The sequence below is a fragment of the Oryctolagus cuniculus genome, chromosome 10, assembly GCF_051225735.1.
Source record: "Oryctolagus cuniculus isolate XC-2025 breed Fujian yellow rabbit chromosome 10, ASM5122573v1, whole genome shotgun sequence".
In the NCBI taxonomy this organism is placed as follows: Eukaryota; Metazoa; Chordata; class Mammalia; order Lagomorpha; family Leporidae; genus Oryctolagus; species Oryctolagus cuniculus.
The window spans coordinates 107,028,527-107,044,620 of record NC_142876.1 but is presented as its reverse complement, the minus strand read 5'-3'; the positions used below and the strand labels follow the sequence as shown (position 1 = coordinate 107,044,620).

At 49.9% G+C, this 16,094-nt stretch overlaps 1 protein-coding gene across 30 annotated transcripts in view; it reads left to right on the top strand.

Annotated features, from left to right (window-relative positions):
- The window catches only part of TRAK1 (trafficking kinesin protein 1), a 195,183-nt gene that overhangs the window by 84,016 nt on the left and 95,073 nt on the right, over window positions 1–16,094 (top strand). The window lies entirely within an intron of this gene.

The following is a 16,094-nucleotide window of genomic DNA, read 5'->3' as shown; positions in this document are numbered from 1 at the left end:
GGCCTGGAAGAGGGGCAACCGGGACAGAATCCGGCGCCCCGACCGGGACTAGAACCCGGTGTACCAGCGCCGCAAGGCGGAGGATTAGCCTAGTGAGCCGCGGCGCCGGCCGACCCTTCTTTTATGACCTCGTCTCGGAAGTCACACAGCCACTCCTTCACAGTCTGTCGGGCCCACGGTCCAGCTGTAATCCAGGTGGGCCCCACCCACCTTGGGCAGTGCCCTTTGGGGGTAATTGCAGAGCCCAGTGGTCATACGGCACTACAGTTCTATAAAGCAGGTCTTACCATGATTTCCATTGTACACGCCAGGAAACCAAGGCACAGACAGCCAGCCTGAGCAGCCTGCGCAGTGACTTATAGCTCCCTCTAGTGGTGAAGCCTGGGTTAGCGTCCAGGCAGTCTGTCTTGAGGGCCACCTAGCTAGCTAACTAGAGGAATGGGTAGTTCCATCTCCCATCTGTCTATCACTGTCCCCTCATCCATTTATCCATAGCATAGGGGGCGGGGGCTGTTGCTGGGTTAGTTGGTGGAAGGTACAGGGGAAAGCGCAGCAGCTGGCATGGTTCTCATCAGTGCCATCCTCAGTCAGCCCCTGTCTGCAACCCCCTCCCATCTCCGGTGTCTGCCTGTGCTTGGCTCCCATGGCTGCCCCCTCTCTCCCTCCAGGATTCCAGGGGAGCCGTATCTCCTTCCGTCAGAGTGCTTGCCCCCGTCCGTCAGAACGCGTTCCTCGTTCACCCCTTCCGTGCCTGCAGGGATTTGTCCGTTCTTTCCATTGCTTTGCTGCCCGCTCTGCAGACAGGGACAGGCGTGGCTCTGGGGAGCAGCAGGCCAGGGCTCGGCGAGGTGGGGTGTGCATCTCCGTCTGCAGACTGGGAGTCATGGACTCACTGGGCGGTGCAGATGGCGTGTCCCTGGGTCGAAGACTCCGAAAACCCTAGCACTCTGCGGAAGATCCAGCCGAGTGTTCCGTGTTGATGGGGAGGTTTCCACAGCGGCAGCCACGAGTGTGGAAATTGTGGGAGGAGAACTGATGTTTGGTTTAATGCGAAATTAATTCACAGTCGCGTGCGGTGGACAGGCAGCAGATTGGATAACAGAGGCCTGAGGACTTTAATCGTGTTAAAGTCTTCATAGACACATGCATTGCAAATTTTGAAGATAGATTCTGTTACGCGAGGGAGCTTCAGAAAGGTCATGGGACAGCGGGATTAAAACATAATTCACGTTTTCTACTAACTGAAGACCCCTGTATTAGTCAGAATTTGTCCAAGCGATTCCTGGATGAGCACTTGGGGTTCAGGTTAAAATTGCCCTCTTCCTTTTGCAGGGTGTGTGTGTGTGTGTGTGTGTGTGTGTGTTTGTCTTCTTGCCTTGGCTTCCAGGAAGCGTGGCGACCTCTTGAATAGCTATTCTGATAAAATCCTCAGCTTTGCTCTCCTGCCTCCCTCCCCTGTAATACAAAGCATTTAGGTTGCTGTTATTTTATTCTTATTCCGATGGTTCTGTTGAACCCTTCTTGGATGTACGTGGAGTTTTAGAAGATAATGAACAGTGGCCCACTGTATTGTTCAAGGTGCCGAGAACTGTCTCATGTGGGAAGTTGACCCTCCTCCCACATTTCAGCCTGAACAGGCTTTGATCCGTGTTCCTAAGCCTTAGGCAGTGTGGTTTCCTAGGGTTTGTTCTTGAAGGGTGAGCCCTGGGGGCTGCAGGGCTGGGTGTGGTTCACTTACACTGTGGCCGTGGGCAAGTCATCTCTGGTAACCCCGTGACTCCACCTCTGAAATGGGCCTGGCAGTAAGGGCTGTTACTGTCCAGATTCAGACCATCCGTGCCTCGAGCTGGATGCATGACGGCTGTCCATCAGTGGAGTTACTTTCACTGTCGGCTCAGCGTCATTCTCTGCCTCCAACCCCATTTGCCGCGAAGTGTGTTCCAGCCTGGCGCTAGCCCACCCTCCTTGTGGGGTGCACACTTGTCCGCCAGGCTTGGATTTTGAGTGATGGGCCAGGCTTCAGAGCCCCCCCCCCCCCGGCATGCGCAGTACCTTATGTAACCATAGGGGCGTCATCGTATAGCTTGAATCTTCACATGTCCCAGACATCTGTCTCTGCAGACAGAGCGAACAGGCACACGCTGTGACAGCCAGGCAGTCAGGGGGTGGCCTCCAGGCAGGGCTGCGGCGCTCACCTTTGGAACTGCAGTGACGTTCGTGGTGACCATGTGGGGACCAGGGTCTGGCGGGTGCTCGGCCTCCAGGGTGGTATCCCCGAGAGTATTTCCTTTTAGCTCACTCTTTTCTCTTCTTTCCTCTTTTATTTTATTTATTTATTTTTATTTATTTATTTATTTATTTATTTATTTATTTATTTTGACAGGCAGAGTGGACAGTGAGAGAGAGAGACAGAGAGAAAGGTCTTCCTTTGCCGTTGGTTCACCCTTCAATGGCCGCCGCGGCCGGTGCACCACGCTGATCCGATGGCAGGATCCAGGTGCTTTTCCTGGTCTCCCATGGGGTGCAGGGCCCAAGCACCTGGGCCATCCTCCACTGCACTCCCTGGCCACAGCAGAGAGCTGGACTGTAAGAGGGGCAACTGGGACAGAACCCGGCGCCCCGACTGGGACTAGAACCCGGGTGCCAGCGCTGCAGGTGGAGGATTATCCTATTGAGCCGCGGCGCCGGCCTCTTCTTTCCTCTTGCACCCGCCACCTCCGCTCTTGCTTCTCCCTCTGCCTCCCTCTCCTCTGCCGTCCTCCCCTCTTCCTTTCCCTTTCCCCCTCTTCTCACTCCCCTTCCCCCTCCCCCTCTCCCCGCTCCCCTTCTTCATTAGAGAAACAGTTTCCTTTTTCTTCTTAAAAACCGCGCGGCATCCCTGATCTCGGCAAAGCCTCTGGAAGGTTTGCGGCCTTCAGCGGGGCTCCCCAGGTCCCAGGGGGACAGGGCACAGGGATACACAGAGGACGCAAAGGTGGACTGTCCTAAGACAGCCCTTTCTGATTTTAAAAATTATTTATTTTATTTGAAAGGCAGAGTTATAGAGAGGGATGGATGGAAGCAGGGAGAAAGAGAGAGAGAGAGAGAGAGAGACAGACAGATATCTTGGTCTTCCTTCTGCTGGTTTGCTCCCCAAATGGCCACAAGGGGCCTAAGCACTTGGGCCATTTTTTGCTGCTTTCCCAGGTGCCTTAGCAGGAAGCTGGATCAGAAGAGGAGCAGCTGGGACTTGAACCAGCCTCCATATGGGATGCTGGCGTTGAAGGCAGCAGCTTAACCCATAATGCCACAACACAGGCCCCTAGACCTTTTCCATTGTGTCTCGGTGACAGGTGCCCTTTTGTTTTGTTTTGTTTTGAAGGTTTTTATTTAGTGAATACAAATTTTCATGTGGACAGCTTTTAAGGATATAGTGTTTCTTCCCCTCATTCTCGCCCTCCCACTCCCTCCTCCCATCCCACCTCCTGCTCCCTCTCCCATTCCATTTTCCATTAAGATTAATTTTTAATTGACTTTATATACAGAAGACCAACTCTTTACTAAGGAGATATTTCAACAGTTTTCACCCACACAGACACACAAAGTATAAAGTACAGTTTGAAGACAAGTTTTACCATCAATTCTCATAGTACAGCTCTTTAAGGACAGAAATCCAGCATGGGGAGCAAGTGCACAGTGACTCCTGTTGTTGATTTAACATCTGGCACTCTTATTTATGACATCGCTGATCACCCAAGGTTCTTGTCATGAGCTGCCAAGACTATGGAAGCCTTTTCAGTTCACAGACTCTGTTGGTTTTTAGACAAGGCCATATGCAAAGTGGAAGTTCTCTCCTCCCTTCAGAGGAACATACCTCCTTCTTTGATGGCCCCTTCTTTGCACTGGGGTCTCTCTCACAGAGATCCTTTATGCAGAACCGTTTTTGGCACTATGACTTGGCTTTCCATGCCTGAAATGCTCTCATGGTGTTTTCAGTCAGGCCTTAGGGGCTGATTCTGAGGTCAGAGTGCTGTTGAGGGTGTTTGTCATTCTGTGAGTCTCCTGTGTGGACTGCTTCCCATGTTGGAACTTTGTCCCCTTTGTAATTCTGATTGTTATTACCAGGCACTTGGTCTTATTTATGTGATCCCTTTGATTGATGATCCTATGTATATGATCAATTCCATACTTAATATCATTTTTATGACATAAGATGGGATTAGTGCCACCCAGCTAAATGGAATTTGGAGTCTCATGGCAAATTTTTAGCTTTAGCCTTAGGGGTAGGTCTGTGGGAATGTCTGCTGATTTGTATAGCTCCTCCCTCTCTCATTCCCACTCTAATTTTTAACAGGGATCTATTTTCTTTTTTTTTTCTTTTTTTCTTTTTATTTTTTATTTTTTTTGACAGGCAGAGTGGACAGTGAGAGAGAGAGACAGAGAGAAAGGTCTTCCTTTGCCGTTGGTTCACCCTCCAATGGCCGCCGCGGCCGGCGCGCTGCGGCCGGCGCACCGCGCTGATCCGTTGGCAGGAGCCAGGAGCCAGGTGCTTTTCCTGGTCTCCCATGGGGTGCAGGGCCCAAGCACCTGGGCCATCCTCCACTGCACTCCCTGGCCACAGCAGAGGTCTGGCCTGGAAGAGGGGCAACCGGGACAGAATCCGGCGCCCCGACCGGGACTAGAACCCGGTGTGCCGGCGCCGCTAGGCGGAGGATTAGCCTATTGAGCCGCGGCGCCGGCCCCAGGGATCTATTTTCAATTGACTTAATACATTGATGATTAATTCTGTGTTAAGTAAGGAGTTCAGCCAATGGTATTAAATAGAGAAGAAAAAAAAAGAATAAAAAAATAGATAAAGTGAAATAATAAAGTGTTCCTGGACAGTCAAGACAATGGCTTTTCAAGTAATTGCTTCTCACAGTGTCTGTTTCACTTCTACAGGTTTCTTGTTAGGTGCTCTGTTAGTTGTCACAGATCAGGGAGAACATACTATATTTGTCCCTTTGGGACTGGCTTATTTCACTAAGTATGATATTTTCCAGAATCATCGATTTAGCTGTAAATGACTGGATTTCATTTTTTTAAACTGCTGTGTAGTCTTCCATAGAGTACATATCCCATAGTTTTTTAATTCAGTCTTCCGTTGATGGGCATTTAGGTTGATTCCATGTCTTGGCTATTCTGAATTGAGCTGCAATAAGCATAGAGGTGCAGATGTCTCTTTTATTTGCTGATTTCATTTCCTTTGGGTAAATTCTGAGGAGTGGGATGGCGGGGTTGTATGGTAGGACTGTATTCAGATTTCTGAGGTATCTCCAAACTGTCTTCCATAGTGGCTTTACCAGTTTGCATTCCCACCAACAGTGGATTAGGGGACCTTTTCCTCTACATCCTCGCCAGCACCTGTTGTTTGTTGATTTCTGTATGAAAGCTGTTCTAATTGGAGTAAGGTGAAACCTCGTTGTGGTTTTGATTTGCATTTCCCTGATGGCTAGTGATCCTGAGCATTTTTTCATGTGTCTGTTGGCCATTTGGATTTCTTTTTTGAGAAATGTCTATTGAAGTCCTTTGCTCACTTTTTGACTGGGTTGTTTGCTTTGCTATATTGTTGAGTTTTTTGATCACTTTATATATTCTGGTTATTAATCCTTTATCAGTTGCATGGTTTGCAAATAATTTCTCCCATTCTGTTGGTTGCCTCTTTACTGTTTATTTTGCAGTACAGAAGCTTCTCAATTTGATGTAATCCCACTTATTAATCTTGATTTTTATTGCCTGTGCCTCTGGGGTCTTTTTCAGGCACTCTGTGCCTTGGCCGATGTCTTGCATGGTTTCTCCGATGTTCTCTAGTAATTTGATGGATTTGGGTTGTAGATTTAGGTCTTTAATCCATTACGAATGGATTTTTGTGTAATGCGTAAGGTAGGGGTCTTGCTTCATACTTCTGCATGTGGAAATCCAGTTTCCCCAGCACCATTTGTTGAAGAGACTGTCCTTGCTCCAGGGAGTGGTTTCAGCTAACAGGGGCCCTCTTGCCCCTATAGGAGTCTCAGGGTCTTGAAGAGGCTTCCTCACGCACACTCAGGGTGTTCTGGGGTTTAGCGAGAAGCAGGAAGATTGGCCAGAGTGTTAGCGGACGTGATGGTGGTGTCTGCACATGAATGAATGATGGAGGAGAGGGAATGGATGGCTCTCTTTCCCTCTGTGAGATAGTTCTGTGTGTAGTCCCTTCTGCAGAGGAAACCTCATGTTCAAGTGGGAGCAAGAGGGGCAACCCTGAGCCAGTGGCTCGCCCTTCTGGGCACACAGAAGGCGATTGTGCCCATACCTGTTGCCCTATTGAGAGGGTCCAGGTTGTATCCGGGCCTGTGCCCCTCCCTGCCCTTTGACCCTGTCACCGTGTAAGAGCAGGAGTGTCACCTGGCAGTTCAGGGCCCACCCTCAGCTCCCGTGCTTTGCGATTCTGCGTGGTGCAGGGACAGCATGGTACCCAGGTGGCTTTCTCCAGCACTGGGTTTTGCCCCGTAGGTGCCACTCAAGTACTACGCGGGTGAGGGTGTGTGAGCCCCAGGCATGAGCAGAGCTCAAGCAAAGGGTTGTAGGATTCACGAAGAGTGGGGAGGGGCGGGGGAGGGGGAGGCCAAGAGGAGGGACGGAGGGGCCGGGGGTCTTGGAGTGGAATTGGGGGACTCACAATGGGAGAGCTGTGAGGACCCGGGCTTGTGGGCAAGGAGGGTGCATCTGAATTTCAGACCTCAGAAGTGGCCCAGCTGTGGCCTGTGCAGGTGCAGTATGACGTGATGACCAGCAGGTGGATGGGGTCGAGTGCAGGAGTAGTGGTTACAGCCTGGACTGTGTGAGGAGACGCCAGAGGGGAGCCTGATGTCGTCAGGGGTTGGGGGTGCTTCAACTGGGCACTGTGAATCCTGGGGGCACAAATTTCTCAAGGCTAATGAGGCATCTTGAGATTTGGTTATTGTTTATACCTTGTCTGTACTCCTGAGAAACTGTGGTCTTCCTACTTGCTGAACTCTCTATTTAGTGGAGGATTAAGCTTGTGATTATATAGTAAATTGAAAGCGTGTCATTGCAAAAATTAAACGAAGAAAGGGAGCAGGAGGGAGGGTGGCAGAAGGGGAGGGGGTGGGAAGTATTGTTATGTTCTTAAAACTGTATATATGGAGGTCCGGTAATGTGGCATAGTAGGTTAAGCTGCTGCCTGCAGTGCCAGCATCCCATAAGGGCACAGGTTCATGTCCCAGCTGCTCAACTTCCAGTCCAGCTCCCTGCTAATAGCCTGAGAAAGCAGTAGAAAAGGGCCCAAGCGCTTGGGCCCTTGCACCTGTGTGGGAGACCCGAAAGAAGCTCCTGGCTGCTGGTTTTCGATTGGCCCAGCTCCGGCCATTGCCACCATTTGGGAAATGAACCAGTGGATAGAAGATCCCTCTCTCTGTGTCTCTCCCTCTCTCTATCTATAACTCTACCTCTCAAATAAATAAATAAATCTTAAAAGCCAACTGTGTACATAAAACCAGTTCTCCTTATATAAATTAATTAATTAACAACAACAACAACAAAAAGACACATGAGGGAACATGGACTGGAACCCCAAAGAGGCATCCCTGTGCGAGCCAGCTCAGAGCCAGACCCTCATCTGTGCCTTCTAGGGCCTCTGACCTTACCTCATTGATGCAATGTGTGCCTGGGACAAACTGAACCTCCTGAGAGGGAGAGGAGGAAGGTGTTGCCACTTAAATTATTTATTTTCATTCCATTTGAAAGCCAGGGATCGGGGGGCGGGTGGCTGGGAGTTGAGAGAACCTTTCATCTGCTGGTTCACTCCCCAAATGCCTGCAACAGTCGGGGCTGGGCCAGGCCAAAACCAGGAACCCAGAACCAAGTGCAGGTCTCCTGGGTGGGTGGCAGGGAAGTGAGCACTTGAGCCGTCCCCTGATGCCTTGCAGCGCGTGCAGTAGCAGGTGGCCAACGTGGAGGCAGGTCTGAACTCAGGCACTTTGATGAGGGGTGCGGGTGTCCCAGACAGCGGCTCAACCGTGGCACCGGTCACCTGCCCCGGCTATTGATTCTTAGCCCTTGGGAAGCCGCCTGCTGGCTCAGCCCCCAAACTTTAGCTGTGCAGACAGAGCCATGCCCAGGGACCCTGCTGTTCCTTTTCTTGGTAGGAATTCTGTGCTCACTGCCAGGCCGGCTTGTCAGGTGTGTCTCTGATAACTTTCAGGATACACTTTAGTTTCAGCATTGAAAAGTCCTTAGAACAGGCCAGACTGTGATTCCTGAAGGGCTGGGCAGCTCTGTGTTAACTGCGGTTCCCAGCTCTGGTTGGTTGGTTGGTTGTTTGTTTAACAGTAAAAACGGAAGGGGCAAATCTGAGTTGGCCTCTGAATTCCCCACTGCCTGGCGCTTGGAGGGAATGAATGAGCCTGCCCAGGTGAGGCTGTGGCACCACCTAGTGGCCAGGGAGGTACCAGCAGTAGAGTCAGGAGCCTGGCTTTGAGAGCAGGTACTTGTATGTAGCTCCCTGGGTTTGCAACTTCCAAGAAGGATTGAGGGAAAGGGGCATTACTGGTCAGGTAAACCAGGTGATTTTAATTGTGTTAAAAAAGGCAATCTCCCTGCTGTCATACGGTCTGCTTTCTGTGGCCAATGCCCTGTCTGCAGGAGTCGTCACAAGTGTTGTTGATAAAGGAGAGAGTCGTTAAAGCTAGGCATGGCCCTGTCTTGCTCAGACCATGTGTAAAGGGATTGTGGTGGTGCTGTAAGGTCATTACAGCTGTGACCCCCGTCCTGTGGTCACTCTCAGCGGATGCACCGCCCATGTTTTTCAGCAGAGGGGTTGCTGGAGAAGTTCGCTTGCCCAGCGTCTCCCAATGCCCATTGGTGACCACAGCATTCATTTCTTGCCTGTGGTCCTAGTTTGTCATCGGGCTGGCTCCACTCCTGCTTCGCACAGGGATTTGGGCTACAGGGGCGGTGGCTTCCTGGTGGGATCCTGGTCTCTTGACAGAGGACAGGAGCTCAGGAGGACAAGCCTGGCCATGAGGGCCCTTGCAGAGCTCAGCTGGACACGTGGCCTGTTGTGTCCGTGTGCATCCTGTTGGTCGCAGCACATCCCATGGCCCGGTCTAGTCACCGCGTTGCAAAATGATGCTAGGTCTGCTGCGAACCACAGCAGGGGTGGGGAGTGAAGGGTGGGCTGCAGGCAAAACCAGCAGCCTGGATTCTGCAGTCTCAGGAAGTCTCACGGTGCCTGCACCTTGGAGAGCTTTGCGCATGCTCCTAGCCCTGTTGGGGTGGGGAAGGGCCGCTGCTCTCATGGCCGAGGTCCGTGTATGCCATAACTGTGCTGTTGGAGCGCAGGGGCCACCATGCACAGCCCCTGTGGGAACGGGCTGTGGCTACAGGCCGGGCAGAGGCAGGGCTGGCCCTCCCGGGATGGATCAGTGCCGGGATGCTGGCTGAGGTGGGAGGCCTGGCTGAGAGGGCGAATGCTAAGTCCAGTGACCCCGCAGCCCTGCCGTCCCCCCGCCCAGCTCCTGTTATTGACAAGGTAGATGGCCGAAGCATGAACGCTCCTTGTGTCCAAACATCTGTAGAAGATACGGGGAGCTCCCCGGGCTGTCCACGCAGCTGCCGTGGGAGGCAGCGTAACCTCCCCGGCAAATTCGCATTTCTCTTACGTCGCATTTCCGTCGTCCAGAGGTTTGCTGATGGGCCTGAGTGGCAGGTTTTCTGAGTGACCCTGCTTTCAGAGTTCCTGTGGCTGCATTTTTTTTCTTTCCGCATTTGATGAGGGCTTCCTTGAGATGTCATTCACCTACGATTGATCCGTAGAATGTGTATAACTCAGTGGTTTTTAGTTTGTTGGCAGGATTGTGCTCCGGACCCTTCAGCTGTCAGTCCCCCCAGCTTGTGCCCGTCTCCCCCACTGTGACTGTGCATTTCAAGAGCTTTCAAAACACCCTGGTTTCTGCCGCTGCTGTTACTCTTGACTCTGGCAGGCTCATCCCTGGAACTGGAGAGGGTTGTTCTCAAGTGGCCGTCCCTGCTATTCAAGTGCACCCTCAGTGGACGCTGGAAGTGCACCTGTCACTCATGTTGAATGACACCACCACTCCTCCATCTGCACCAGTGATGACTGACTTTCAATTTTTTCTTTTATTATTGCTTTGTATTTTTATGTGTGTATTCTGTCTCCTTGCCGTTCGCTGTTTTCTGCATTTTGAGTTTACATTCCTGTTGATCTCTGAAACCTGGTTGGAGTACCATGGTCACATTCCAGGGGCAGGTTTTATTTGTTTTGCTGATCTGTTTTGTTTAATTATTTGTCAGGCTGCCATAATATTTTTTTTTTTGGATGAGTTTGAAATCTTTTCCTATCCAGATGATCTCATATGATGTTTTGTAAAAAGTAACCATTGTCCATTTATAAACGGAATTTCCTGTTTGGGAAATCATTTAGATAAACAGTAGCCTGGGTGAATGCATCAGATGGCAGAGGCCCAGTTGGCTTTGTGGCTTCACAAATCTTGTTCCACTAATCACAGAAGATTTTCTTGATTTGGCACTGAGCTCGTCTCGGAGTTCACGTTCTGATGCTAGCTGACTCCCATCACTCCTTAGTGAGGACAATCTGGGGAGGGAGGAGGAGAATTGAACTGGCAGCTGCCCAGGCTACCTCCAAAGTCGACAGGGCATACCCTTCACTCTTGGGTATAAACAGAAAGCAAGTCCAAGTGCGAAAAGTTATTTATTTATTTATTTTGAAAATAGTTTAATCTGAGCCCCTGGATTAGAGAAACGAAACCCAGGAGGTGGGAGGGGGACGGGCAACAGGAGGTACAAGAAAGCTCCCTGGTTTTGCTCTGTGGATAATTCAAGAAACACAGGCTTGCTTCCTATCTATTCAGAGATCACTATCTGTGAGTAAGGGCTGGGTTTGGCTGCACAGGAAAATGGCCTCACCTGGTGGGAATTCTTGTTCTGCTACAAAAAGGAAGTTCGGAGGGAGGCTGTGCAGTGCGGATGCAGCGCCGATGCCTTGGGGGCCCAGGCTCCTTTGGCTTCACTGTACCATTGTGGTTCCTGTCCGTAATGTTGCCTCTTGTCTGAGAAGCCAGGCTGGAGCCCCAGCCATCGTTTTTGGGAAAGGCTTATCCACTACTGTTGCTATGTCGTTGGCCAGAACTCGGCCTCCGTGTCCTGTCTGACAGGAGGGAAAGCTAAGAAACGTAGAGTTTTCATGGGACCTCAGGGCTGCGATACTCAGGAGAGGATGGAGAATGGGAAGCCACCTACGGGGTCTGCTGTGCCTCCTGGACCAGAGTTACAAATAAGATGGGAGCCAGCATGACCCTGACATCAAAATAATACAAGGACATGACCTCCTAAAGAAAAGAAAACCGTATACCAGTATCCCTGATGAACACAGATGCAGACGTTCTCAGCGGATGCTAGCAGATCAACTCCAGCAGCATGTGAGAAAAGATAATACACCATCGTGTAGTAAGGAGTTATCCTTTTTTTTTTTTTTTTTTTTTTTTTTTGACAGGCAGAGTGGACAGTGAGAGAGACAGAGAGAAAGGTCTTCCTTTGCCGTTGGTTCACCCTCCAATGGCCGCCGCGGCTGGCGCACCGCGCTGATCTGATGGCAGGAGCCAGGTACTTATCCTGGTCTCCCATGGGGTGCAGGGCCCAAGCACTTGGGCCATCCTCCACTGCACTCCCTGGCCACAGCAGAGAGCTGGCCTGGAAGAGGAGCAACCGGGACAGAATCCGGCGCCCCGACCGGGACTAGAACCTGGTGTGCCGGCGCCGCTAGGCAGAGGATTAGCCTAGTGAGCCGCGGCGCCGGCAGGAGTTATCCTTGGGATGCGAGGATGGCTCAGCATTGCCCAGTCAAGATCTGGGATGCATCATGTCAGCAGAATGAAGCACAGAAACCATATGATCATCGCTTTAGAGGCAGAGAAAGCGTTCAGTGGAGTTCAGCATCCCTTCCTGATTCCTCAGAAAATTAGGAACAATGCTTGTGTAGGACAAGACACAGCCGGTATCACACCAGACAGAGAAGGGCTGAAATCATTTCCTGCAAAATCTGGAACAAGACACGGATGTTCACTTTCCCCAGTTTGATTCAATAGAGTATTAGAAACTGTAGCCTGAGCCAAAAGAGAAAAATACAAAGGATGCCAAGTAGGAAGGGAGGAGCTGAAATCCCCCTGATTTGTACATGACATGGTTTTACATGTAGAAGCACCTAAAGACTCCACCAGCAAACAGTTACAACCAATGAATGAATCCAGTAAGGTTACAGGATAGAAAATAAACATGAAAAAAATCCATAGATTGGTTATGCACTAGTAATGAAATTGCCGAGAAAAGGAAATCAAAAAAGCAATCTCATGATAGCTTAAAAAAATTACGTAGGGATAAATGTCACCAAGGAAGAAAATAACCTTTACTTTGGAAACATCAAAGCATCAGTCAAAGGCAGGACACACACACAGGCCCACAGACTCACGCACACAATGGACAGACATCTGGATCATGCCTGTAGATCGGAAGAATTAGTATTGTCAAAATATCCACACTCCTCAAAGTGATCTTCAGGGTCAGTACAGTGCCTATCAAAATGCCAGTGGCATTCTTCACAAAACTGGGAAGAACAGTCACAGAATTAGTATGGCGCCTGCATAGCCAGACCAATCCTGAACTAAAAGAACAAAGCTGGAGGCATCACAACACCTGACTTCAAAATGTAGTACAGGCTGGTGCCACGGCTCAATAGGCTAATCCTCCGCCTGCGGCGCTGGCACACCAGGTTCTAGTCCCAGTTGCCCCTCTTCCAGGCCAGCTCTCTGCTGTGGCCCGGGAGTGTAGTGGAGGATGGCCCAAGTGCTTGGGCCCTGCACCCGCATGGGAGACCAGGAGAAGCACCTGGCTCCTGCCTTCGGATCAGTGCGGCCGGCCGCAGCGCACCAGCTGCAGCGGCCATTGGAGGGTGAACCAACGGCAAAGGAAGACCTTTCTCTCTGTCTCTCTCTCTCTCTCTCTCACTGTCCACTCTGCCTGTCAAAAACAAAAAAAAGTAGTACAAAGCTAGAGTAACCAAAGCATGCTACTGGCCTAAAAACAGACACATAGACTAACGGAACAGAGAACCCCAAAATTAATGCACATATTTATAGCCAGTTGATTTTTGACAAGTTCCAGGGTATATTCTTGCCCTCATCTCTTTCAGTGCAAAAATGGATTCACAATGGATCAAAGACCTAAATGCAAGACTGGAAACTATGAAGCTAGTAGGGGAAAACAGTTCAGGATGTTGGTCTGGGCAAGAATTTTTTTTTTTGTATATCCCCTCAAAAATGCAAGAAACAAAAGCAAAAATTGACATGGTATTAGATCAACCCAAAAAGCAAAGCAAACAATAGGGCAAAGAGAGTCTACAGAATGGGAGAAAATATTTGCAAACTACCCACCCAACAAGAAATGAATTTCCAGAATAGTTGGACAAATGACCTGACCAGACATTTCTCAAAAGAGGACATGCAAACGGCCACCAAGTACATGAAAACCTGGCTAGCATCACTGATCATCAGAAAAATGCAAACCAAAACCCCAGTGAGATGTCACTTTATCTCAGAGCAGCTATTTTCAAAAAGACCAAAAATAAAAAAATAGCAAATGCCTGGCGAGGAAGTAGAGAAAGGAGACATCTCATGCAGTTGGTGGGAAATGAATACATTAGTGCAGACATTATGGAGAACAGCGTGGAGGTTCTTTGGAAAAATGAAAGTAGGACTGCCCTGGGATCCAGCAGTCTTACCAGTGGGGCTGTATCAGGAGTGGCAGGCAGTGTGACGAACAGACGTCTGTGCTCAGGTGCTCATTCCAACACCATTCACAGTCATCAAGATATGGAGCCAACCCAGATGCCCACTGAAGAATGGATAAAGAGAAGGTAGAATATTCATACAATTATTCAGCCATAAGACCAGACTGGACTTCTGTCGCTTCTAAACATTTACGATAGCACTCTGAAACTCCTGGCCATTATCACTGGTGGCATTGTCTTTGTGAAAAGCGCCCCTGGAGCCCTGCATGACCCAAGTCTGCCAAACCCTGTGGGGTGTAGGTGGTTCAAAGATACGCGGTTAAATAGGGAGCCATGGTAATTCTGGAAACCATGATCGCTGGCTCATTTCATCAGTCTGAGATGGGGAGGGCTGTCGCTCCCCCATTCACGGAGGAATGACACTAGACCCTGCACTGTTCTTACTGCCTGGCCCTTTCCCGGGTTTGCTGCTGTTTGTTCCCTCACTCGTGGAGGAACGACGCTGTCCCGGGTTAGCTGCCGGCCCCCCGCCTCTGCGTGGTGCATGGTGTTTCTCTCCTCCTTTATAGTCCTCTTCCGCCAATCCCAACTCTGCTGCCCACACGCCGAGCACGCTGCTCTCCTCCAATCAGGAGCAGGATCAGCTCCTGCAGTTTATCAGTCAAATTGGCGAGGCAGCTGCGTGGAAAGTTGTTTGCTCTCTCTCAGCACCACATTGTGGGAGAGCAGATGCATAGAATAAGTCTAAATTCCAGTAACTTAGTCTAGTCTCAGTTGCTCCCCACAGAGGGCCCACCTGCGTGGGAGCCGAAGGCTAGTACTAGATGGAAAATGATGGATTAGTGTGAGAGTACAAAAGTGAACCTTATGCAGGCATTCTTAACGCTAACACCGCACTTTTTTTTTAACTCGTAAATTTGTATGTTAGGCAAAAAATGGATACTAAAAATAATAGGAGTTACGCAATGTGGTAACTAAAATACTTAAACACTGTCCCTGGAGAGAGAAAGAAGGGAGGGGAGGGAGAAGAGGAGAGAGAGAGGGAGAGAGAGAGAATGAACCTTCCTTCTACTGATTCACTCCAGAAATGGCCGCAATGGCTGGGGCTGGGTCAGATCAAAGCCACAGTCTGGAGCTGCATTTGTGTCTCCCACGTGGGTGGCAGGGGTCCAAGTAGTTGAGCCATGTTCTGCTGCCTTCCCAGGTGCGTCAGCAGGGAGCTGGACTGGAAGTGGGGTAGCCAGGACTCCACCGAGCATCCCCACTGACATTGCAGGCAGCAGCTTAACCAGCTGGGCCATTGTGCTCGCCCCCCAATACACTTTGACCTCCCCTGCTCCCAGTCTCTAGCCTCCACCATTGTGCTATCTTTCTCTGTGAATCCCACTGCATTAGGCACTGCCCGTAAGTGCAGTCATACAATGGGTGACCTTTTGTGATGGGTTTATGGTTTTGTTTGCATTAATGTAATGTCTGCGCCATGTGCAGCACCTGTTAGAAACCCCCCCCCCCTTAACACTGAATAATCTTTGATTGTGCATTTATTTCTTCCACATTTTGTGTATCCATTCACCTGCCTCTGGATTGGCCACAGGTGTTGTTTCTGCGTTGCGGCTCTTGTGAATAATGCTGTTATGAACACAGGCGTGCAGGTGTCTGTTCACGTCCCTGCTTTCCTCACTTGTTTTTGACAGCCACCTGCTCAGAATTGGAATTGCCTGTTAGCCAAGCTTGATGAAAAGAATACACCTGACCGGCCCGGCAGGTGTCTTAGGGAAAAACTGAGACCTGTGCTTAGCTTGGGAGGAGCCTGGCTGTGTTTGTGTGGGATGGGTCAGGTGCGCCACAAGCATGCTTATGTAATTTGCACTGTGGATTTTTTTTTTGGCCTCCTTTCTTAGATGTAAAACCGAGTGTGATTACTGGTTGAAGGATCCTGGACTGATTTTTGATTTTCCAAGCTGTCAAACTGTTGACTCTGAGGGTTGTTCCAACTTTACACCAGCTCCATCTGTCTAAACCGTGCCTCGACTGTGAGCGCATGAATTGCAGTGACATTGACATGGGGTATTTGCATGTCAAGCCGTCTTCCCCTGCTTACTTAATAATTGTGAGATATAATGTAAATACATTTTAAAAGAACAGTTATAAAAACTAGAAACTCGAAGCATTTTATTTTCTGGTAAAAATCAACTCAAACAGAGAGTAGTGCTCTTCACTTTTCCAGTCTTTTCTTGGAGATTTAACTTGAGGCTGG